At 35.3% G+C, this 27,531-nt stretch overlaps 1 pseudogene; it reads right to left on the bottom strand.

Moving 5' to 3' along the window:
• Positions 1–5,667: 5,667 nt before the first annotated feature.
• LOC149128836 (m-AAA protease-interacting protein 1, mitochondrial pseudogene) lies at positions 5,668–25,968 on the bottom strand (annotated as a pseudogene).
• Between the last annotated feature and the right edge of the window lie 1,563 nt (positions 25,969–27,531).

Raw genomic sequence — 27,531 nt, 5'->3', positions numbered from 1 at the left:
CAGTTTGAATAATGTGGATCCTTCAAATAATTTGTGGAGAAATGAAATTAAAAGTTTACTTTGGTGCAAAAATATTGAAATCCATACATAGTTTTTAATGATACACATATTCCTAGGAGGTTTATTGAGACCCCTCATAAATTCAAACTCACCCTTAGTAATGTAGAACTCTTAGGATTTTTTTTAATTTTTATTTTTTAAAGATTTTATTTATTTATTTAGAGGTAGAGTTACAGACAGAGAAAAAGACAGAGAGAAAAGTCTTCCATCCACTGGTTCTCTCCCCAGATGGCCACTACAGCCGAGGATAAGCTGATCCAAAGCCAGGAGCCAGGAGCTTCTTCTGGGTCTCCCACCTGGGTATAGGGGTCCAGGTACATGGGCCATCTTCCACTGGTTTCTCAGGCCATTTGCAGACAGCTGGATTGAAAGAAGAACAGCCGGGATAGGAACCTCAAGCATAGGCTAAGCCTACTACACCACAGCACCGGCCCCTCTTCTGAGTTTTAGCAAAGTTTAGAGTCATGCATCATCCATTCCAGGAACATATAGACAATTCATCTACCCTAAAATTTCCTCCTGGATGTCCCCTTTGTAATTGAACACACTTCCACCCATCGTCTTTAGCAACCATAGATCTATTTTTATTCATACACTTTCTCTTTTGTGCTAAAATAGTAGTAGTAATAATGATAATAATAATGCTGATAATAATCTGAGTTTATTTTCAAATGTCAGATTCACTTTTATTGTGTGTCAATTATTACCTCTCTGACCTCCTAGAAAATTTGGTGCAAATTTTAGCACTGATCTATAGACACTCACTTCTTTTTTTTTTCTTTTTCTTTTCTTTTTTTTTTTTTTTTTTTTTGACAGGCAGAGTTAGACAGAGAGAGAGAGACAGAAAGAAAGGTCTTCCTTCCCTTGGTTCACCCCACAAATGTCTGCTACGGCCGGAACTATGCCGATCCGAAGCCAGGAGCCAGGTGCCCTCTCCTGGTCTCCCATGCGGATGCAGAGCCCAAGCACTTGGGCCATCCTCCACTGCCTTCCCAGGCCACAGCAGAGAGCTGGACTGGAAGAGGAGCAACCGGGACTAGAACCCGGGGTGCCAGCACCACAGGTGGAGGATTAGCCTAGTGAGCCATGGCACCAGCAACACTCACTTCTAATCACCAAGGGAAAGAAAATTGTCATATGTGAGATCAGGTTTCAAGCACTGACAGTTTTCCAGGAATAAATGGAATGGTTGTGCTTTATTCTTCCTCCTTCTTTACACTTTCACAAATTTTAAGATCTAATACTCAATTAGGAATTAGAATTGTATTAGCCATTTTGAATTCACTATATTTTGGATTTTTGAAATATAATTAACAATAAAACATATATTAGAGGTGTACAAGGTGATGATTTGACATATGTATACATTGTGAAATGATTAACAAAAGCTAATTAAGACATAGGTAACTTCAGATAGTTTCCACTTTCTTTATCCTTGTGTCGACAACACTTAAAATCTATGCTCTTAGCACATCTCATTATGCAATATGGCATTCCTTTATGCTCCCTGTCCCTAGCAGTTACCATTCCACAATCTTTCTGTGATATTTTTGGATTCCACAAATAGGTGAGATCATATAGTAATTCTATTAATGTGTTTGGCTTATTCACTTAGCATAATGTTCCCCAGGTTTAACATTATTGTCACAGATAGCAGAATTTCTTTCTTGTTTAAGGCTAAAAGATAATACACTATGTGTGTGCACACATGTGCATATCTATCCATTCATCCACTATAGGATACTTAAATTGTTTCCATGCATTTACTATTGTGAATAATTGTGTGATGAACATAGGCATATAGATGTTGCTTCAAGATACTAATTCCAATGCCTTTGTCTATAAAATCATTAGTGGGATTACTGAATCGCATGGTAGTATGTTTGTAATTTTTTCAGGAATCTCCATTGTGTATCAGGTAACACCTGTACCAATTTCATTCACGTCTATTAGTGTTCAAGAGATACTGTTTCTGCAAATCCTTGCCAACACTTTATATCTTTTAAGCTTTTGATAATGACTATTTTAAAAGGTATGAACTGGGGATGGTATCACAGCTCAGTGGATTAAGCTGCTGCCTTCAACACTGGCATCCCATATGAGCACCAGTTTGAACCCCTGCTTCTCTACTTCCAATTGCGCTCCATGATAATGTGTCTTGGAAAGCAGGGAAGATGCCACAAATGATTGTAGCTCTCCCACCTATGTAGGAGATGTGGATGGATTTCAGGTTCCTTGCTTGGGCCAAACCTAGCTCTGGTAGTTGTGGCCATTTTGGGAGTGAACCAGTGAATGGAAGATCTCTGTCTCTCTGTCTCTCCCCTTCTCTGTAAAACTGTGTATCAAACAAATAAATAAATCGTTAAAAATATATGAAGTAATATCTCATCTTGGTTTTAATTTGCATATACATGATGATTAGAGATATTGATCATTCTTTTCATTACTCTATTCGCCATATGTTTATTGTCTGTAGTAAAATGTCTGTTTTTTGATCACCTGCAATTTTTAATTGGATTATGGGGTCTTATTTTTGCTATTAATGACTACTTAAAATATGAACCCCTTGGTCAGTACTGTGGTGCGGTGGGTTAGGCCACTGTTTGTAATGTATCCTATGTTAATAAACCAGATCAAGTCCTGGCTACTCTTCCTCCAACCCAGCTTCATGCTAATGTTCCTAGGAAGGCAATGGAAGATGGCCCAAGTGCTAGGAGGTGATCCAGCTCCAGCTACCCATGTGAGAGACCAAGATAGAGTTCCTGGCTCATGACTTCATCCTGTTCCAGACCGGGCTGTTGCAGCCATTTGGGGAGTGAACTAGCAGATAGAAAACTCTCTCTCCCTTCTCTCTCTTTCTCTCTCTCTCCTCTTTCCCTTCTTCTCCTCCTTCCTTTCCCTCTCCCTCTATTTTTCCCTTTCTCTCTCCCTCCCCTTTCTCTCACCTCTCTCATTGTCACTTTCTCTTTGAAATAAGTAGATTAATAAATCTTAAATATATATTAATCTCCTATATATTTTGGGTATTTCTGTAAAATATATGATCTGTAAGTATTTTCTACAATTCTGCAAGTTGTCTTTTCACTTTGTTAATTGTTTCATTTGCTCTGCTGAACTGTTTTAGTTTGATGTAGTCATACTTGTTTATTTTTGCTTATGTTTGCTTTGGGTGTAATAATCCAAAAGTCATTTCCAAGAACAATGACAAGGAAAGTTTCAACTGTGTTTTTCATGGGAGTTTTACAGTTTCAGGTCTTATGTTGAAATCTTTAGTTCACGTTAAAGTAATTATTTATGTGCAGCATAAAATAAGCATCTAATATTCTTGTGCATATGGATATCCAGTTTTCCCAATATCATTTATTGTATAGATTTTCTATTCCCATTGAGTGTTCTTGGTGCCCATGTCAAAAATTAGTTGAATATGCATATATTTTTTGGTGTATTTTGGGGCTCTCTATTATAATCCATTTGCTTATGTGTCCAACTTTATTCTATAACTGTACTGTATTGATTACTAAGACTTTGAAATATAGTTCAAAATGCATAAGTGTGAATCCTCCATCTTTGTTCATCTTTTTTCAAGTTTGCTTTAGGATTTTAGGGTATATTGTCATGTAACTTTTAGAATTGATTGCTTTTTCTTGTACTCTGAAAAAAATATAATTCATATTTTAGTACTGATTAAATTAAAATCAGTAGATTGCCATGCATAGTATGAATATTTTAACAATATTAATCATTCTAACTCATAAACTTTTTTTCTTTTTTCATTTGCTTTTCTCCAGTTTCTTTCATTAATATTTTGTGGTTTTCAATGTACAGATCTTTCAATTTCTTGGGTAAATTTATACATCAAGTTTTTTTTTTTGGTTTTGGATCAATTATATGTAGAATTGTTTTCTTAATTTCATTTTTTGTAACTTGTAAGACTTTAGAAATGAAGCTGATTTTGTATTCTTCAACATTGATTAACTTGTTCATTAGCTGTGGGAATGAGTGTGAGACTGTGTGTGTGTGTGTGTGTGTGTGTATTTGGGGGCCTATAGATAAGATTCTATAATCTAAAGATAAACTTTATTTCATTCTTTCTGATTTGGTTCTTTTATATGACTTGTCTAACTAATTGCTTTGGCTAGTGCTTTCTACTATTATGTTGTACAGAAGTGGTGATTGTGGGTACCTTTTCTGATCTTCAAAGAAAACTTTTAAGCTATTCACAGTTGAGGATCATATTAGCTGTGTGCTTGCCATATATGATACTTACTATGTTAACTTTAGAGTTGTCTTCTTATTTTGTTTTCTCATTCATATCAACATGATTGGAAATGATATTTGTTTATCATGTCAATCTTAAATTTGTTGAGTTGTTTTGTGTCTTTACAAATGATACAATATGGGAAATGTTCCATTTGTGCTTGAGAAAAATATAAATTTACATGCTAACTGGGACATTCTCTACAATGTTTTCTTAGGTCTATTTGTTCTAAATGGTAAATTAAGTCCAGTATTTCCCTATTGACCTTTGTCTGGGTGAATGCTTGATGTGAAAGCAGGATATTGAAATCCCCTATTTTTTTATTTATTTCTATTTCTCCCTCTGTTCTATATTTGCTTTATGTATTTATATATTACGTGTTGTTTACAGAGATATTTATAATTGTTTTATACTTTTGGTGAATTAACATGTTTATCATTATATAGTGATCTTGCTTCTTATAACAACGAAATGTCTGGTTTACCTGACATACATATGACCACTCTTGCTTTCTTTTACTAGCAGTTTGCATGGAATGTACTTTTCCATCCCTTCACTTTCAGCCCATGTCTGTCCTTAAATTTGAGATTCATCTCTTCAAGGAATCACATCATTGGATTTTCTTTTTTTTAGTCAATTCAGCCACTTCATGTCTTCTTACCATTCACATTTAAAGTCATTTTGATAATTGGAATTCATTTTATAATTTTATTATTGCTTTTACAGTTTTGGAATTTGTTTCCTCATCTCTTTCTGTGTTTCTTTATCATTTACTGGTTTTTAAAGCTATATTGAATTCTTTTCTTTGGGTATATTGTATATCCACTACAGACTTTGTCCTGTGGTTATCATGCAGCGTAACATTACACTTTTTATGTTTAAAACTGTAGTTTTAGGTTAATTTAAATCATGTACAAAATTGTACACTTTATTATTGTCATTCCTTGCTTTTTATTAAACTTGGTAGGATATTCATTGACAAATTATTGTAGCTATGTTTATTTCTAGTACTTCCGTGTTTTTTTTAGCTTTTAAAATATCATCTTTATTATGACTATAAAAGTACAGATTGTGTGTGTTGTGTACATAATACTAGAAATGATATTAAAAATGACACCAACAATGTGTTGTTACTGTTTCTTTTACTTTGATCTCTTAAAGAAGGTAGTAACAGTATGTGGAAAATGCTTTACTGTATCATATCAATATACTGCAAGAAAGTATTTCACAATAATATAAAAGTAACCCGCAGACTTAATTAAGTGAAGATCAAATGACCCAAATACTTTTCTTTCTCAGTTTTTCACAGCAATTGCTCAAAGTCCATTAGCTGGTTTTTCCAAGAAAGATTATTCCAATAATTTTGGGTTTTCAATCCGTGCAATGGTCCAGTTGGGCTTTACTCCTTGTGTAAATTCTCTCTGAAATTCATAGTTTGCACTAAGAAGTTGTTTAGTTTCCACATTCTGATCCCCCAACTTAACTTGGAATACACTGGCTCCACGTATAGTTTCATTGGGGACGTTGGCACTGGTTAGATACCAAAAGCACATCAGGATGTTAACAAACTTCCTTCCTTTCTCATCATAGTAAATGGAGATGTCTCCTGTTGATGTATATACAATTTCATCTATGTCAGCAGCAAGGGCACTTTTATGGTTATCAGGTAGAGAAGTAACCTTTTCTTTCAATACATGTAGCACCTCTTTGGCCACAATTTCTTCCAAAAGATCAAATTTACTCTGTGACAGCAACTTGGATACATAAGCAAAAGCCTCAGCCGAAGCGGACGGAGAGCGCCTGGAGACCCACGTGAGGCTGTTGCTGCCACTCCTGGTGAGTCCGCCCCATCCCGCGCCGCAGCACACAGCTCATCTACTTCCGTGTTCAACACTAGTGTTAAAATGATAATGTATCACAGTACTAATATTATATTGTGAATTTTACAATGAATTTACTTTTATGAGAGGTTTTAATTCTTTTACTATTGTGCTGTTACTTGTAACCCTTTATCTCAATTTTAAGAACTCTCTATAATTTCTCATAAAGAGAAGCTTAATGGTGATAGGCTCCCTCAGTATTCACTTTTTTTTTTCTTTTGGAATGCTTTTATTTCTCCTTCTTGTATTTAGAAATTTTACTTGAAGGAGAGGCACATAGAGAGAAAGAGAGACAGAGAAATAGAGAGAAGATAAAGGTCTGTAATAGCTGGTGCTGGGCCATGCTGAAGTCACAGCCAGAAATCCATATGGATCTCTAATATGTCTGGCTAGAGCCAAGTACTTGGAACACTCAACTGCTGCCTTCCAAGGCTCATTAGTATGAGCCAGGATTGGAAGTAGTGTTGCCTGGACTAAACCAGCACTTTGATATGGGCTGCAAGAGTCCCAAATGTTGGCTCAGCCTGCTGGGACACAAAACTTGCCCTAGCTCTCGCCTTCATATTTGAAGAACAACTTTGGTATATATAATATTCTTTTTTAGCACTCTTTTTTTTCTTTCACAACTTTAGAAATGTCTCTCAATCATGCCCAGACTACTGAATTTTCTCCTGATACATCTAGTAATAGTATGTGTTATGAATCACTTTACTCTTGCTTTTTTTTTAAAAAAAATCTCTTTTGACAATTTGATTATAATATGGTTTAGCAATAATACTGAGTTTTGCTTTTATTGTGGTACTTGTGTTAAATGAATCTGTATACGTGAATCCCGACCACAATTTGTGGTGTTTCATTCAGTATTTCTTTAAATGAGCTTCCTATGTGTTATTCTCACTCGCTTCCTTCTCAGACTTACATGTTACACATGCATTTCTCATGTGTCCACATTGGTCACTTCACTTTTTTTTCTTTCTTTAACTTTTATTTAGTAAATATAAATTTCCTAAGTACATTTTATGGATTACAATGGCTCCACCCCCATAACTTCCCTCCACTCGCACCCCTCCCATCTCCCACTCCCTCTCCCATTCGTTCACATCAAGATTCATTTTCAATTCTCTTTATATACAGAAGATCGATTTAGTATATATTAAGTAAAGATTTCATCAGTTTGCACCCACACAGAAACAGAAAGTGTAAAATATTGTTTGAGTACTAGTTATAGCATTACTTCAAAGTGGACAACACATTAAGGACAGAGATCCCACATGAGGAGTAAGTACACAGTGACTCCTGTTGTTGACTTAACAATTTGACACTCTTGTTTATGGTGTCTGAAATCTCCCTAGGCTCTAGTCATGAGTTTCCAAGGCTATGGAAGCCTTTTGAGTTCACCAACTTCGATCTTATTCCGACAGGATCATGGTCAAAGTGGAAGTTCTCTCCTCCCTTCAGAGAATGGTACCTCCTTCTTTGATGACCCGTTCTTTCCACTGGGATCTCACTCGCAGAGATCTTTCATTTAGGGTTTGTTTTTGTTTGTTTGTTTTGTTTTGTTTTGTTTTGCTTTGCCAGGGTGTCTTGGCTTTCGATGCCTAAAATACTCTCATGGGCTCTTCAGCCAGATTCATATGCCTTAAGGGCTGATTCTGAGGCCAGAGTGCTGTTTAGGACATCTGCCATTCTATGAGTCTGCTGTGTATCCCGCTTCCCATGTTGGATTGTTCTCTCCCTTTTTGATTCTATCAGTTAGTATTAGCAGACACTAGTCTTGTTTGTGTGATCCCTTTGACTCTTAGACCTATCAGTGTGATCAATGTGAACTGAAATTGATCACTTGGACTAGTGAGATGGCATTGGTACATGCCACCTTGATGGGATTGTATTGGAATCCCCTGGCACATTTCTAACTCTACCATTTGGGGCAAGTCCAATTGAGCATGTCCCAAATTGTACATCTCCTCCCTCTCTTATTCCCACTCTTATATTTAACAGGGGTCACTTTTCAGTTAAAATTTAAACACCTAAGAATAATTGTGTGTTAATTACAGAGTTCAACCAAATAGTATTAACTAGAACAAAAAAAAAAAAAACTAAAAGGAATAAGTATTAAATTGTACATCAACAGTCAGGATAATGACTGATCAAGTCACTGTTTCTTATAGTGTCCATTTCACCTCAACAGGTTTCTTTTTGGTGCTTGGTTAGTTGTCACCAGCCAGGGAGAACATATGATATTTGTCCCTTTGGGACTGGCTTAATTCACTCAGCATGATGTTTTCCAGATTCCTCCATTTTGTTGCAAATGACTGGATTTCATTGTTTTTGACTGCTGTACAGTATTCTATAGAGTACATGTCCCATAATTTCTTGATCCAGTCTACTGTTGATGGGCATTTGGGTTGACTCCAGGTCTTAGCTATTGTGAATTGAGCTGCAATAAACATTAAGGTGCAGACAGCTTTTTTGTTTGCCAATTTAATTTCCTTTGGGTAAATTCCAAGGAGTGGGATGGCTGTGTTGTATGGTAGGGTTATATTCAGGTTTCTGAGGAATCTCCAGACTGACTTCCACAGTAGCTTAACCAGTTTGCATTCCCACCAACAGTGGGTTAGTGTCCCTTTTTCCCCACATCCTCTCCAGCATCTGTTGTTCATAGATTTCTGAATGTGAGCCATTCTCACCGGGCTGAGGTGAAACCTCATTGTGTTTTTGATTTGCATTTCCCTGATTGCTAGTGATCTTGGACATTTTTTCATGTGTCTGTTGGCCATTTGGATTTCCTCTTTTGAAAAATGTCTATTGAGGTCCTTGGCCCATCTCTTAAGTGGGTTGTTTGTTTTGATGTTGTGGAGTTTCTTGATCTCTTTGTAGATTCTCGTTATTAACCCTTTATCTGTTGCATAGTTTGCAAATATTTTTTCCCATTCTGTCGATTGCCTCTTCACTTTCATGACTGTTTCTTTTTTTTTTTTTTTTTTTTTTTTGACAGGCGGAGTGGACAGTGAGAGAGAGAGACAGAGAGAAAGGTCTTCCTTTTTGCCGATGGTTCACCCTCCAATGGCCGCCGCGGCCGGCGCGCTGCGGCCGGCGCACCGCGCTGATCCGATGGCAGGAGCCAGGAGCCAGGTGCTTTTCCTGGTCTCCCATGGGGTGCAGGGCCCAAGCACCTGGGCCATCCTCCACTGCACTCCCTGGCCACAGCAGAGGGCTGGCCTGGAAGAGGGGCAACCGGGACAGAATCCGGCACCCCGACCGGGACTAGAACCCGGTGTGCCGGCGCCGCTAGGCGGAGGATTAGCCTAGTGAGCCGCGGCGCCGGCTTCATGACTGTTTCTTTTGCAGTACAGAAACTTCTCAATTTGGTGCAATCCCAATAGTTAATTTTGGCTTTGACTGCCTGTGCTTCTGGGGTCTTTTTCAAGTAGTCTTTGCCAGTACCTATATCTTGCAGGGTTTCTCCAATGTTCTCTAATAATTTGATGGTGTTGGGTTATAGATTTAAGTCTTTAATCTATGTTGAGTGGATTTTTGTGTATGATGAAAGGTAGGGGTCTTGCTTCATGCTTCTGCAGGTGGAAATCCAATTTTCCCAGCACCATTTATGAATAGACTCTCCTTACTCCAGGGATTGGTTTTGGATCCTTGATCAAAGATAAGTTGGTTGTAGATGTTTGGATTGATTTCTGGTGTTTCAATTCTGTTCCATTGGTCTATCCATCTGTTTCTGTACCAGTACCATGCTGTTTTGATTACAACTGCCCTGTAGTATGTCCTGAAATCTGGTATTGTGATGCCTCTGGCTTTGTTTTTGTTGTACAAGATTGCTTTAGCTATTCGAGGTCTCTTGTGCCTCCATATAAATTTCAGCACCAATTTTTCCAGATCTGAGAAGAAGGTCTTCAGTATCTTGATTGGTATCGCATTGAACCTCTAAGTTGCTTTTGGGAGAATGGACATGTTGATAATATTGATTCTTCCAATCCATGAGCATGGAAGATTTTTCCATCTTTTGGTATCCTCTTCTATTTCTTTCTTTAAGGTTTTGTAATTTTCATCGTAGAGATCCTTAACGTCCTTTGTTCAGTTTATTTCAAGGTATTTGATTGTTTTTGTAGCTATTGTGAATGGGATTGATCTTAGAAGTTCTTTCTGAACCGTGGCATTGCCTGTGTATATAAAGGCTGTTGATTTTTGTGCATTGATTTTATATCCTGCTACTTTGCCAAACTCTTCTATGAGTTCCAATAGTCTCTTAGTAGGGTTCTTTGGATCCCTTAAATAAAGAATCATATCATCTGCAAAGAGGGATAGTTTGAGTTCTTCGTTCCCAATTTGTATCCCTTTAATTTCTTTTACTTGCCCAATGGCTCTGGCAAAAACTTCCAGAACTATATTAAATAGCAGTCACTTCACTTTCAAAAAAAGTTTGGTATCTCTCACTGCCCAATTTTAAATGGCAATTGGAGGATTTGTTTGGTTATTCCATCTGCTTGACTGAGTCCTTTTGAAATGCTCTGTGTTTTGAGTTCTGTGTATTCCTCAGCTCTAGAGTTTTTATTTATGTGTTTTTTTTCTGATGTCTTTCTGGTTGTCTGTGTTCTCATGCATCCCACTGAACTTCCTGAAGATGATTATTTTGAGTTGTTTGTCAGCCATTTTTAGATCTCTATTTTGAGTTTTTGTAGTTTTCTTATTTTTTTTAAACTTTTATTTAATGCATATAAATTTCCAAAGTACGACTTATGGATTACAATGGCTTCCCCCCGATACCGTCCCTCCCACCCACAACCCTCCCCTTTCCCACTCCCTCTCCCCTTCCATTCACATCAAGATTCATTTTTGATTATCTTAATATACAGAAGATCAGTTTAGTATACATTAAGTAAGGATTTCAACAGTTTGCTCCCACACAGAAACATAAAGTGAAAAATAATAGATGATTTTTTTAAATGATGATGAAATCAGAGCAGACCTATTGTCATGTTTAATCCCAGTGAGAGTCAAGTTGGGAATTGATAATTTCTTTTTTTTTTTTTTTTTTTTTTTTTTTTTTTTTTTTTACAGAGGATCAGTTTAGTATGCATTAAGTAAGGATTTCAACAGTTTGCACCCCCATAGAAACACAAAGTGAAATATATTGTTTGAGTACTCGTTATAGCATTAAATCTCAATGTACAGCATATTAAGGATAGAGATCCTACATGAGGAGTAAGTGCACAGTGACTCCTGTTGTTGACTTTACCAATTGACACTCCTGTCTATGGCATCAGTAATCTCCCTATGCTCCAGTCATGAATTTCCAAGGCTATGGAAGCCCTCTGAGTTGTCCGACTCTTATCTTGTTTAGACAAGGTCATAGTCAAAGTGGAGGTTCTCTCCTCCCTTCAGAAAAAGGTACCTCCTTCTTTGAAGACCTGTTCTTTCCACTGAGATCTCACTCGCAGAGATCTTTTGCCAGAGTGTCTTGGCTTTCCATGCCTGAAATACTCTCATGAGCTTTTCAGCCAGCTCCGAATGCCTTTAGGGCTGATTCTGAGGCCAGAGTGCTATTTAGGACATCTGCCATTCTATGAGTCTGCTGAGTATCTCACTTCCCATGTTGGATCACTCTCCCCTTTATTTACTCCATCAGTTAGCGTTAGCAGGTACTAGACTTGTCTATGTGCTCCCTTTGACTCCCAGTCCCTTATTTTTTTTGGTGATGTCATGTTTGACTGATTAAGATCTATGTAACCTTGCTTTGTTTTCCTATAACCTTGCAGCGCTCTCAGTGAACCAACCCTTCTTCCATTCTTCATAGGCAGTATTGAACACCTAAAAATCCTATCTTGTCGGGACCCAGGACTGGCATTTCTTTTGTGTGTGCTTGGAGCAGGGTCACATGACTGATTCTGGGCCTGCAGTGGTATCTCTGGCTGTTAATCAGGGCATTGGGTTGGTATGCATTTTTCTCTGGTCCTTGTGTAGGTGAGACTGCCTCCAGGATTTTGGTCAGTGGATTGGTACTAGGAAAAAGTCTCCTTCAATATTTGTCATTGGGTTCACATATGGCAGGCCTGATACCAGATATAAGGATGGTTTTGCTTAAAAGGGCTCCCTAGAGAAGTCTCTGGTAACACGGGACTGAACTTGGAATACAGGTGATAAGTTTTGGAACAGTGTCATATGGTGACTTCAGGGTCGACAGCCATACTTAGTTCTACAGACCATCCTCTGCTGGCAAGGATGGATTTGCATTTACTGGGTCCCAGGATGGGCAGAAATTTCCCAAGTTTATGACTGAGCAAGGCTGAAGCCTGGACACAGGGCTACTTCTGGATCTTTAGTTATATCACAGCTGACAGCCCTGCCTATAGGGATAACAATGGCTATGTCTTGTACCATCTCCTTGGGAAGTTAGTCTACAATGTTTGGAAGAACTAGGAGCTAGGTCACAGGTTTGGAGCTAGGTCACAGGTTGTTTCAGGATCCACAACCAATGGGCCTGTTGAAGGAGGCTTAGGAGTTTGTGGCTTCTCTTTAGTCCCTTAGTGTGTGGTTCTGACAAGCAAAACCAAGGGCAGGTTGTTTATGGGTCTCTTTGACTAGCTTGCTTTTCACTTTTCTGACAATGAAAAGGCCAGACTCCATTGGCATTTCTCAAATTCCTACAGATCCCAAAGCTCACACAAAGGCGCTTTTCTCCATAAATGAGTAACCAATTTTTGTTGTGGGACATGAGTGGGAACACCTCCTATTCTTCCATCTTGATAATGTCATTTGCTACTTTGTGTTAGAATTGAGTACCACAATACTAGGTAAAGGGATTAAAAACATATTCCAGACTAGATAACCAAAACAAAATATTTAGAGATCAATTCAAAGCTTTTTATGTAAATTCCTTGCTCTGTGCATTAATTTTCCATTGCTAAGTAACAAATTATACAAATTCTTAATTAGTTTAAACAACAGTGAAAATTTATTATCTCACAATTTTAGTACAAAAATTTGGGGGGTCAGTTCAATTTAGCAGTCTTTTTTTTTTTTTTTTGACAGGCAGAGTGGACAGTGAGAGAGAGAGAGAGAGAAAGGTCTTCCTTTTCTGTTGGTTCACCCTCCAATGGCCTGGAAGAGGGGCATCCGGGACAGAATCTGGCACCCCGACCGGGACTAGAACCCGGTGTGCCAGTGCCACAGGTGGAGGATTAGCCTATTGAGCCACGGCGTGGGCCCAGTTTAGCAGTTTTGGCATTGACATCACGTGTCCAAAGCCTCATTAAAGGAGTACATTGATAGAGCTTAAGAAAATGGCTACAGGGATGGAATGCTAGAGTTATATTAACAGGAAAAGATCCAGCTTTCATTAATGAATATGGAATAACTTGGAGAATAATCTAAAAAGACCTGAGATTCAGTTTCACCTTTAGTTGCTTCTCTATGGAATGTTGGTAAGTTATGCAAAATGTCAGAAATACTTTAAGTTCAATGCTAAATCTCTTATGAATATAATTTTTAAGAATTCAAATAATATGAAATAAAATTTTAATAGCAGTAGCACCATACTATCAAATATTAAAAATTACACCAAATCATAACCTTCAAAACATTTCCTGGGAAAATTATGTTCCAGAACAAGAACTGAGTGGCATAGTGGGCCATATGACAGATTCAGTGGTGTCTGAGTATTGGATTACAAATAAGAAAAAGTATACACACACACAAACACACATGCACACATACTACATATAATCATTAAAATTACAGTGTATGCAGAACCTATGACCTTTGGAATTTAATTGGCTTAAATATTTAATGTATGATATGATATTTTATTTAAAATATCTGGATGAAAAGAATTAAAAAATAAAGAAAAATATCCACCTATGCAAATAACCTCCTGAAAAGTAAAAAAAAAAAATACAAGTACAATCAAGCAACTTAATTTCAGTTTCCCTTTTGTAAGCTGTTTATATAAAATGAGAGATACACTGAAAAATGTGTTGTACACATCATTCTAAATCATGTTGCATAAAGGGCATATTGTCCACTGTCCTTAAAAATTGGTATATTTGTGCCAAAGGCACTTACTTCCAAAGGAACTTACTTCCAAATATTTTAGATAAAAAATTGGATGTTCACACACATAACACACATAAATACAATTGTCCAATCTTTCCCTGTGTGTGTATGCATACGTAGGTAGGCAATTAACAAATCTGGGTGGAGAGCATACCGGTATTCATGTTCTATGCTTTCAACCTTTTTGTAGATTTGAACTTTTTTCAAAATAAAAAGTAATTAAAAAGTAAAAAAAAAAAATGGTATATATTGTATGCCCACAGTTTTGTTATATTTATATTTTGACAATCTTATTTTTCACTCATGTATTTAATATGCCCCTTAATATCTCATTTTTCTTCTTAAACCCACTTTGTTTAATTATGTTCTCTGTTTTGTTTTGATTCTGACAGTAAGGCAGAATCCACCTAGTTCTATTTTGATTTACTTGCAACCTGATTTCCAGAGGCAGCACTCCAATTTCAGGACTTTTAAATTAAATTGTTTTCATATCCTTTGGGTTTGCAATAATTTTTTGTGAGTGATATCACTAACTTGGTTTAAGAAATTGTCATAGTTTCTCCATAATAACTCACCATTTCTTCTTATTTGTATTTTAATAAAATCTAACACGATTTCTTGAGATAACACTTGTTTGCATCTTAGATATAATTCAAACCTGTAATCAACTTGAGATGATGTGTGACCCTTATGCTTGCTTCTGGAGACAATGAATTATATTTAAGGTGAACATTTTTTATTCCCTTCTTTATCCCGAATCTCAAGTGTATTTTATAGCCTATGTCTAGTACTGCCTACCTAAGTACACTAACAGGCTAATGCTAAAAGTTCACATATAATGTCTCTATGGCATTCATGCAAATCAACAGCTTCACAATTAAAAGATAGGCATGTTTCATCCAAAAATCTGTAAGACTTTATTCTGCTTCAGACTTCTCTAAAATACCATGTAGTATTATATATGTATAACAAATGTCAGCATCTTTTTGTTATGCTGAAGCCATTTATTATAGCATTGTTTATAATCAGTAAAATCTTGAAAATACAAATGCTCAACCTTTGACAATTGAATATGATTCTGATGCATTTATTTACATAATAAAGATTTTAAAAAGTTTTTTAACACTGTGAACAGCTACATGTGAAATAATAAAAATGAGAACACAAATATTCAATGTCAAATATCAATATCTTGTACTGCAAAATTCTTGTCTTTTGTTTGAAGCTACCAGTGTAGCCCCCAGGTTATTTGCATATGATCACAGTTGCCCACACCAGTATTGAACATTTGGACTCTTCATACCCCTCTCCAAATAGAAGAGCTTGTCCTTATTAGATATAGAGCCTAAAGGAGGAAGCTCCATTGAGTACTCTAAAAGACAGTCTAATACTCAGGAGGTAGGGAAAAAGAGTGAATGATTAACTAAGTATTTTCTTATTATGAAAACATAAAATAAGAACTGATTGTGTTAGTCAAGTCAGAGCAGTGAAAATAATTATGGAATAGGTTTTAAAGTTAGATCAGGAAAATTTATTACAGGTTTATTACAGGTTAAAGAAAATAGAGAATCATAATAAGGCTCTTATTTCCTGACTCACAGTAGCTGTTGAATAAATTTTAGTTGTATTTATAATGCTTTATTATGAAAATCTGTTTCAATCTTTATTTAGAGATTCATAAATAATTCATTAATGTACATTCTATTCAATTCTGTATAACTTGTGAGACCCAGTTGTTTCCCGTTTTCACTATGAACACTGACTCATTAGCTCCAAGGTAATATATTGAATTTCTGAATATACTATCCAGCAGTAACAATGGCTTTGTGTTATTTCAATTGCTAAAGCTACTGAAAACTAACTGAAATTCAAGAGTGAAGTACCATTCAGACATTCTTGCCAGGCCTGTTTCTGCCTCTGTTTTTTGCCTTGTTTAATGTTTCTATCAAGCAAAAACCACTTGTCAAAATGTGTATTGTGAAGGTGACCTCCCAGTTTTCTAAAAAAAAATATTTAAGGTGTACAAATTTCATATATTTTATATACACATATTTAGACTCATAGTGATACTTACCACACTACCTTCCCTCCTGCCCACACTCCTACTCTTCTTCCTCCTGGCCTGCCAATTCTTAATAAAAGACTCATCAATGTAATAGCAATTGTGGCCGGCACCGTGGCTCAATAGGCTAATCCTCCACCTAGCAGAGCCGGCACACCGGGTTCTAGTCCCGGTCGGGGCGCCGGATTCTGTCCCGGTTGCCCCTCTTCCAGGCCAGCTCTCTGCTATGGCCCGGGAGTGCAGTGGAGGATGGCCCAAGTGCTTGGGCCCTGCACTCCATGGGAGACCAGGAGAAGCACCTGACTCCTGGCTTTGGATCAGCGCGGTGCACCAGCCGCAGCGCGCCGGCAGCGGCGGCCAATGGAGGGTGAACCAATGGCAAAAGGAAGACCTTTCTCTCTGTCTCTCTCTCTCTCACTGTCCACTCTGCCTGTTAAAAAAAATAGCAATGGTAACATGTAATCTAGACACTTTTACTTTTCATCAGCAGTGTGCTATGAAAAATGCTAAGGAATCTAAGCTTACTTAGAAGTTAAAGAAGTTATCTAATTTGTAAATATAATAATAACCAATCCAGAATAAACAATATCACTCCCATACCACTTTGAAATAAAAATAGTATATTCTGTTTAAAATCTACTCTCATTGCTGCTAAACCCTGAGAAGTGTACTACAGCATCTGAAGTAGTTGAATGAAAAGCGAAATGTGACTATATATTATAAAAGTAACACATTTCAATGATTTTTATACATTTAGATATTTATTTTGTCCTGTTGGTTGAGAAAAAAAAAAAAAAGGAATTGAAACCAAGCTATTATAATGCAGATATTACCTGTGGAAAACTGAAGTAAGATTTAAATTGCATTCAACTATGTTAGGAAATTAAGAAACAGAGCACAGAGATCATATGACATAAAGATTAAGAGTACAGCTTCCTGAGATGAAGAGGAGTGGTTTAACTCCTAGCTATGCCTCTTGTGCTCTGTGTGCTTATGGGAAAATCACCTTTATGTGTGGCAGGTTACTTACCTGTTACTGACAGTATGTGTGTCATGGTGGTTTTTATGTTGCAAACATTGGTGTCTGTTTAATGCAAAGTGTTTGCAATCATTTTTAGTGGAAGTTCATTATTATTCTATTCCCTCCAGTAATGAGGTTTGGGAAGCTCAGAATATGGGGTGAATTTTTGCTCTCGTTGAGACTATCCAGCTGATGAACAATGCAATTTTCATGAATGATCACTGGTCTCTGTTATAGAGTACTTCAGTAGCATGCCGTTCATTTTGACATTTTGTACACAATTATTGCTCAGGGCTGTAGCCTAGCTATTGTGTTTATTGAGCATTGTGGAACATGTTATCACAAGTTATTGCTACATCACAAAAATCTCAGCCATGATCTTAAGTAGTGTTTCTGGAGTGTTATCAGCATAGTATGGCAATCACAATATCTTCGGTTTTTGTATTGTTTTATATATTTTCTTCCTACTGCTTCCCTTTAAGGCCCTATCTACTCTGTTCAAATGTGGAAAATCTAAGATCCTCACTTAATTGTGAAGATTAATTTTGTTCTTTCTGTTCTGATTTCCAGGCCATGTCTTATATGATATATTTAGGAGTTAATTAATAGGTCAATGCACTTTTCTGAGTTAATAATAGAAGATGATTGTTTTTAGAAAGACAGTATTTATTGAGCATCTATTATATTCCAGGCATATGTTTAGATTGAACAAATGAAAAATAAAAATATGAGGTTTGAAAGTCAGAAAATATAAAAACTTAGCTAAAAAGAAGTTCCAGAATGGGGCACCCATTCTATGTACTATGTTGCATGCACCTTTACATACCTTTACATCTTTCAAATATAGAACTTCTATTCTTAGATTATAGTGACATGTGATTTGTATTTAATCAGATATATATATAGATAGATATTGCCTTCTGAAAAATATTAATTAAATGTAATATGATATGAATTTTTTTTAATCTATCCAAAAGCAAGATAACTGGTAGCTGAGTTCCATTTACTTTCTGTTTTGCTATTGTTTAATTTGAAGTGTTTAAACATGTCAGCATGGTGGCAAAAAAAACAAACAAACAAACAAACAAAAAAAAACAGAACTCCAATTGTACTAGAAAAATTGGTATAGAATGGACTTGTAAGGGGTGATTTTAATATACAAGATCAGATATCTAATTTGAGGAACTCAGTTTAAAATGAAAATGCAAATCCTTGGCCAGTGACAAGAAGTCAAAACTCACATGCTAATCATGGAAGCCAGAAAACTACCAGGGGATTGTGAATTCCGTATAGGCATGTGCTCAGTAGCTAGACCAGGTATGCACTCAGAGGCTACCATGCAATCAAGGAGCTAGCTACTGGAGTCAGGGATGACTGCCACCTTATCCTTCCCCAGAGGTTAAATGGCCATCATCTGAAACTCATCTTACATGGTCCTGGTCCTTACTGTCTTATAGACCTTTATTTATAAAACACAAATTCATATGTAAAATTATTAAGAATTTCAAAATTATGGTCATTGAGCGTGTCAAAATCAGATGGGCATTTTTGGGTTTTGGTAGTATATACCTTCAGTAGTCATTTCATAATGAAGCCAACTATGATTAGAACAAATGGAGACTTTAAACATGTATCTTTTGGAAGAATTATAACACTTTTCATACTTTCTCTGACTTTGCTTGTGAAGATAAGATCTGCATATTTCTTTTTAAACTTTTTTTATTTATAAAAAGGAAGCAAACTTCATGTATATCCTATATATATATAAATATATATAAAGAGAGACCCCAGTGGAAAGAAATGGTTATCAAAGAAGGATGTACTTTTCTCTGAAGGGAGGAGAAAACTTCCACTTTGGTTATGGCCTTGTCTAAATACTGACGGAGATTCTGGATTTCAAAGGCTTCCATAGCCATGACAGCTCATGTCAACAGCTTTGGGTAATCACTGCCATCACATGTAAGAGTGTTAATTGTTAAATTAACAACAGGAGTCACTGTGCACTTACTTCCCATGCAGAACTTCTATCCTCGATGAGTTATATTATGAGAATTAACTGTAAAACTTATTTTCAAATAGTTTTTTTTTTGTCTGTGTGCAAATTGTTGAAATCTTTACTTAGTATAGAGTTGGTATTCTGTGTATAAAGTTAATTGAAAATGAATCTTAATGGAGAATGGGACTGGGAATGGGAGAGGGAGCAGGGCATGGGATGGAGTGGGGTGGGAGGACAGGTATGGTGGGAAGAATCGCTATATTCCTAAAGTTGTACTTAATGAAATTTGTACTCATTAAATAAAAGGTTTCTTTGGAAAAAAAATTACTCCAGGTCAAGTAAATAGAATGATAAAACACTGAGGAAGGAACATAAGGTACATTTTGGAGAAAAAAGAAATGTTAAATTAGACCCTTATATTGCATCATGCTAAAAATGACCTTAAATGCACTACATTCTGAAACATAAAAACTGAATTGTAAAAGAAAATATAGGGGCAAATTTCTTGACATTGATGTAGGCAATAAAAAGTTGAACTTCAGCAAACTATAAGTTACTACATAGTAAAAAAATCAACAGAATTAAAGGGAAACCTTTGAAGTGGGAGAGATGTTTGCAAACCATATAACTTATAAAAGATAGTTTATAAAGAACACATTGACTAAATAGCCTTCATTTGATTATTTTTATAGCCATTGTTATTTTCCTGAGGAACTATGGTGTTTTAACTTTTAGTTGGTAAACTCTTTGCTTATTAAACATTTTATTCATAATGTAAAATAAATGTTGCCTCAAAAATAATAAATTATTAAGTTGAAAAGAATCAAAAGACAAGAAAAAGAAGCAACTTAATGAAAAAAAAAAACAGGCAGATTGCCTGAATAGACATGTGTAAAAAGTAGACATAAAGAATCAATAAGTATGTGAAATCTACTTAAGATTAATCATCATACAAATGCAATACAAAAGTACTATTGGATGTCATCTCACATGATTTATGGTGAGATCAAAAATTCAAAGATAATGGTTGGTAAGGATATGAATTAATTTGTAACATCTCACTATTGATGGATATGAAAAATGGAAACTAATATTAGCATTCCTCAAAAATTTAAATATAAGTAACATCCACCAAATCCTTTTCTGGGTGTGTACACCAGAGAATTGAAACCAGGATCTCTAAAATATTTCTATGTTTGGGCTCAGTTAAGCATTATTTACAAAACAAAATAATGGAAACAGCTCAAATATCCATTTACAGATTAATAAGAAAATATAGTATAGCCATCCAGTTGACTATTATTCAAACTTTATAAATAAGGAAATCCGGTTATATGTATCAACAAAGATGAACCTTAGACACATTATATTTAGTGAAATAAAGCAGTAACAGAAGAACAAATACTACATGTTCCCTCTTACATGAAGTTACTAACATATCCAACTTCATAGAGAGAGACTTGGTTAGAAGGGGTCAGATGAGTGAAAGTGTTTTTCTGGCATAACATAATAGTTACATAAGATGAATTAGTCCTTGAAATTTGCCTTATAGCATAAAGTATATAATCAGCAGTATTGTATTACATACTTAAAGTTTTGTTAGGATATAGATCTCTTGATAAGTGTTTAAAACAACACAAAACAACATAACAATATTTTGTAGGTGATAGATATATCTATTATTTAATTATGTTGATAGTTTCTTGGTATATTCACATGACAGACTCATCAAAAATATATATTAAATAAGCTCAATTTTTAAAATATCAATTATACATAAATAAAAATTATTTTATTATTTAAAGGCTATTGACATATGTTGTTGGATTAAAGAATAAATGTGGAGTATTAATTGGAATAAGCTTGAACAATAAGATTGAGCTAGATTGTAAGGGGTTTGAAATTATTTGAAAAATTATGTGAAAGTCAAAATACATTGATTTACTGATACTGGTTTTAATTTTCTTGAAAAGAATTATGTTGCCTAATGATGGTTTTGATTTAACTCAAAGGAGCTACAAATTCACAAAATTCATTTGCTAAATTTTAAACTGTCCAAGGGAGATGTGATATGGTGAGGGATACTAGCAATTATGGCCCTGAATACTAGTATTTTTGTGAGCATCCAGCTAGAATTAAGCAGGAATTCTATGTAATGGTAGTTAGAATACATGAAAAAAATTAAAACCACACAAGAACCAAACCAAATTATAACAGTGGTAAAGCATAAGATAAGATCCATACTGAACTTAAGGAATAACATTGTACAACAAACTTAAAACTTTTAAAAATTAGTCTTTGTATAAATTAAGAGTAGGAATGAGAGAGAGAGGAGGAAGAAGGGTTGCAGCATGGGGAGGAGGAATAGTAGGGTGCAAAGTATTACTATATTCCTCAATCTGTATATATAAAATACAGGAAAATTGTATAACAAATGAAGTTTAAAAAATGAAACTGTATTTTCAACATAAGGATATGAATATATATTTATTTGAAAGGGTGACACAGAAGAGAAGAGGAGATAGTAAAGGAATATCCCATCCACTGGTTCACTCCTGAAATAACCAGAACAGGCAAGACTCTGCCAGGTGAAAATCAGAGGCCAGTAAATCTATTTAGGTCTCCCACATGGGTGGCAGGAATCTAAGTGCATAAACCATCATCTGTTACCTTTCCTGGAGCATTAGAAAAGAGGTGGTTGGAAGCAGGGATCTGGGACTAGAATCAGCATTCTAATATCTGATGTGGGCATCCCAAGTAGCAGATTATCCCACTGAGCCTTGAAACCTGTCCCAGAAGTACAACTAAAGCCTCAGTATAGTGTGTGCTTAGCTTCATGATAATATAAACTTCTAATTCTGGCAATTAAGTTGCATGAAAAAAAAGAGGATGATCCCTCCATATATTAGAAGCAAATACTGAAAGCCAAGTCAAGGGGGGACCATAGTAAAAACAGATGATTTTAACTAAGAATGTTTTAACAGCTTATCAAAACAGGAGGTATAGACAAGGATATTTTGGTGGTTGTGAGTTAGGTAATAACACATAGGGACGTAAACTCATATAGCTGTGGAAAGTAGATGTTTTTAATTGATTTTTTTTCTCCAGGTGTTTAATGTGATCAATTCAAAATTAGAGCTGGCAAGCAACTTCTTCGACAGGGAAATCAGTGTCCGAATATGATGTTGCATTCCTCCAGTGTGGTATAATGCCCAGTGCATCTTCATGTTAGCCCTGGAACAGAATCAAACCAGAGTCAAATAAGATTCTAAAGATTCTCCTCAGATCAGCAATTTACGCCAAAATAGTAAGTACAGATTCCTTTACTAAAAATCCTAGATAAGAACTTTATGATTCTGAGTGGTTAAAATGATAAACTAAGTCATGTATCACTTGTTGTGGAATGAATTGTCTCTATCCACATTCATATGTTGAATCCCTAACTTCTAGTATCTCAGATGTAATTGTATTTGGAAGCAGGGCCTTAAATAAGGTACTAAGGGGAAATGAGGTCATTAATGTGAGCCCTAGTCTAACATCTCTAGTCTTTTATGAAGAGATTAGGGCACAGATATAGAGGGTGGAAGGACTGTGTGAAAGGAAGAAGACAATCATCATGTAGAAGTCCAGGAGAGAAGTTTCAGAAGAAATCATCTCTGCCAAACAGCTTGATGACAGACTCCTAATCTCCAAAAAATGAGAGTCAATTTCTGTTGTTTTGCCTGGTCAGATTGTTTTGAAATCATGGCATTCCAAAAAGCCAACATACAACTCCTGCATAAATTCTAAGAAAATTTATTAAGTATGTTTAAGGAAAATAAAAAGGAGGATCTAATTGGCTATCCATTAGGTTATGAATGGGCTGGAGTTGTGGCATTGCAAGATAAGCCACTGTCTACAGTGCCGGCATCCAATATGGTTGCTGGTTTGAGTCCCAGTTTTTCCACTTCCAATATAGCTCCTTGCTAACTGCCTTGGAAAACAGCAGAAGATGGTCCAAGTCCTTGGGACCCTTCCACCCACATGGGAGACCAGGGAGAACCTCTGGCTCTGGGCTTTGACATGGCCCAACTCCAGCTATTGAGGCCATTTAGGGAGTGAACCAGTAGGTGGAAAATCTCTCTCTCCTCTCTCTCTGCAAATCTGCCTTTCAAATAAGTAAATAAATCTTTAAAAATGGCCTAAATTCTCCAATTAAAAGATATATATTGGATAAATAGAATGAAAAAACAAGACTCACCTATTTGCTTCCTACAATAAACACACCTTACCTACAAAGTGACAAACAGACTGCAAATGAAAGGATGGAACAAAATATTCCATGCTAATAGAAAGCAAAAATGAGCCTGTATAGCCATCCTAATATCAGACAAAGCAGATTTTAACACAAAAACTGTTGAAAGAGACAAAGAAGGGTACTATGTTATGATTAAGGAATCAATTCAACGGAAAGATGTGACTATAATAAATGTGGACACACCCAGTGCTAGGGTACCAGGCTATTTAAAAAATATTAATGGACCTAAAGGGAAGCATAGACTCCAATATAGTAGTAATGGGAGGCTTCATCAATGGGCAGATCAACTAGATAGAAATCTATTAAAATGAAAATGGAAAAAGTATATAGGTTATAGATATAATTACATTATAATTTGTATAGATGAGGCAACTGAGATGAAATAAGTTTGTGAAGAGATAAAGCAGAATCTACTGAACATAATTAGAAATAATACTATGTTCCAAATATGCTTCTTCATTAAAGAAAATAAACAGTTGAAATTCTAATATCTTCTAAGATTAAGTAGCCTTTTATGAAAGAAACTAATTCTATATATTTCCAAATCTACAGCTTTCTGTAGATATTTCTGTTTAGATAAAAAAAAAAAAAAACTTCAACTATATTCAAATGAACTTAAAGATTTTCCAGCTTCCTGATATTATTTTGAATTTTTGGAAGATACATAAATTTAAACTTAACTTTTCAAATGCTGCCCACTTTCAATCTCCTTTTGAAGTCATATGTCTTCTATTTTATTTATCTTAATAAATCCTGCAATTATTCTTATACAGAATCAAAATAAGGCTACTAGTGCAAATGACTTTAAACATTTTTATTTATCCCAACCCCAGAAAGAGAGAGAGAGAATGCATGCAAGTGAGTGATCTCCCCTCTACTCCCTAAACACAACACCTGGGGCTGAGCCTGGCCAAAGCCAGGAGTTCAGATCTTAATCTGGGTATCCCACATGGGTGACAGGGACCCAATTAATTGAGCAAAAAGAGACTGCCTAACAGGGTGTGTATTAGCAGAAAATTAGAATCATGGAGGAAGCTTGAATTAGAACCCAAACACTCCAATATGGAATGCAGGCTTTCTAAGTGGTGGTTTAACTACTATGCAAAACACCTGCCCTGCAAATGACTTTTATTGCAGGTCTGGGGCAGCAGATGATAACAGATAACAATAGAATATGGTAAGGCAAAGTAATTTTAAATTTCAAACTAAACATCAGTGGCCTAAAACTAGATGCCCATCATATATAAAAGGTATTTTCTCCCTAGTCTGTTTTTCTTTGTTTTGCTTTTTCTAGCTTCACATTGTCACGTAGGATGATTTTTCTCTATTATCAATTGCCAGCTGCCCTTCTTCTCCCTCAAAAGCGTTTATCTTTTATGTATACAATTATTTATTTTTTAACTTTTATTTAATGAATATATTCATTAAATATATACATTAAATAAGTACAACTTATGGAGTACAATGGCTTCCCCCCAATACCTTCCCTCCCACCCGCAACCCTCCCCTTTCCCGCTTCCTCTGCCCTTCCATTGACATCAAGATTCATTTTCAATTCTCTTTATATGTATACAATTATTTCTAATATAAACTTCTATCTCTGTAATGCTCAGGGGCGACATCTTCCAAGTTATTGTACCCCAGTATAACATTAAGTTACTTCATTTAAGACAATTACTCTTCCAAGAAGGAAATTGCTTTTGCTTTTAAAATCAATTGGATCAATCAGCATGCAGCCTTATTTTCTATTTTTGTCCCCTTTATACAAATAATGATTTATGAAAAGCTAAGACAACAGTCTGAAATTTAGTAGTTAACTGACAGAGATAACAAAAGAATCTGTGCCCCATTCATGAACAATGTTTTATAAGAATTTGAAATACCTTACAATATTAAATAATAGAACAATGGTGGGATAACTGGCTTAACACTTACAAATAAGCACATAAAGTCTATGAAAGCATAGGTGAATGAAATAAGAAAAAAAATCGTAAGCCCAATAGGCAGTGAAAACACTTCACCCATATATTCATGATAGAGATCCTGATGTTATGATAGGTGGGAGACCTTTCATGTGGTTATAATATTATTAATAACATTGAAGTCATTCCCTCCCAATGGAAGTTATGCTCCTTGAGTGGTTATAGTTCTTGGGTGATTAAAAGACAATAGAAAGGAAATCAACCTATACTTATTGTTGTCTATACCTCACAATAACTCCTGTACGAATACTGTTCTACTTCCTTTCTGCCTGAAAGTAGCAGAGGCAAAGATCTGTCCATCACAATGTGCTCTGGAGAAGAGCTGTCTACAGCCTTTTCTCTGACCATGGTGCTGAATCCCTGCTATTTGTAGCTGCTGCTTTCACTAAAACAGGCCACTCTTTTTTTTTAAAGATTTACTTATTAACTTGAAAATCAGAGTTACACAGATATATATATAATATATATAATAACAAAATAATATACAAAATATATACAATAAATAAATAAATATAAAATATATAATTATATAATATATAAATACATAATAATATTATATACTATTTTATATATGATTTATATTAATTATATATAATTTCCAATATGTATAGTCTGCTGCAGTTTCCATTTTGAACTTGCACTGGAAGTCAGTAGTTGACATTTGTTTCCATGTTATATATTTTATATTTATTTATTTATTGTATATATTTTGTTTGAGTTCACATATATTTAAAGTGGACATATATTGATATATATATATATTGATACTTGGGGGCAAAACAAGAAATTAAACTAGAAAGTTAGAAGACACAAAGACATGGTTTTAACTAAAGAAGGAAGATGTATGTTAGTCAAAGACAAAAAAGGATTACAATTTTTAAAGACAAAGACAAAAGGCATAGTAATTCATACTTCTTCAGATATTCAAGTAGGGATCTCAAGCAATATTAAAGAAATATTTTAGAGATGATTCATGTGACTATATTCTCAAGGATTCTTATTCTAATTGTATAATTAGATTTTACTGTACCTTATTTCTAACGATAAAGTCATATGTTTGCCTTTTGGCTGAATCAACAAAATACATTTTCCCATGTCCATGAATTTGTATGCTTTTCATTTATCGTCTTTATCCCAATGCTAAACTGCACCCTTCCCTGGTTTGTTACTCAGGTAGCCTCTCTTTATACACCCTGGCACCTATTTATTGTCCACTATGAAAATGCGAATGCAATGACAGTTCCAAATATTTCCTTTTGTAAAGGCAAAGCAAGTAGTATGTTTAGTAATTTTTTGAGAACTACAAAATTAGTTCTTGAACAGATTCAGTGGCTAGAGATTTATGTTATTTTTCCCCAAACACATTAGTATGATGAAACTAAATCATTCTTTAGATATGTCCACCTGATACTGTTTTACAATATTTTTACTAATAACATATTACAACTTTTTCACCTAGATGATTTATTTTTTGTGGGTTTGAATCTAGATTATGCTAAGGTTAGTAGTTTCATTTGAAACTCTTTAACAAAGAGAACCTAAGATAAAATATCATTAAAAAATACTAAGTTTGAAAGGATTGAATTGGGAGCTATGCCTTATTATAAATTACAAGATCTTTTAGAGACAATGCCCAATGATGCTCAAAACACAAGGATTCTTCCATGTGTTATGTTTACCAAAGAGTTCTTGTCTGATCTTTTTAAAATTAGAACTGGAGCATAATGTAAATATACTATATTGACTTATAAGAGACCAGGACTATATATTTTTGCCTCATTATCCTAAATCTTTTTAGTTTATTTTCATTAGAAAATTACCCACCCCTTCTCATTTTCAAAGGGAGTTATAAAAGTTTTATCATGGTTTACCTTTATGGCTGTCAAAGATATGTGGCAAGGAATAGTTGAA

The sequence above is a fragment of the Oryctolagus cuniculus genome, chromosome 1, assembly GCF_051225735.1.
Source record: "Oryctolagus cuniculus isolate XC-2025 breed Fujian yellow rabbit chromosome 1, ASM5122573v1, whole genome shotgun sequence".
Classification (NCBI taxonomy): domain Eukaryota; kingdom Metazoa; phylum Chordata; class Mammalia; order Lagomorpha; family Leporidae; genus Oryctolagus; species Oryctolagus cuniculus.
This window is presented reverse-complemented; position numbering and strand designations above follow the sequence as displayed.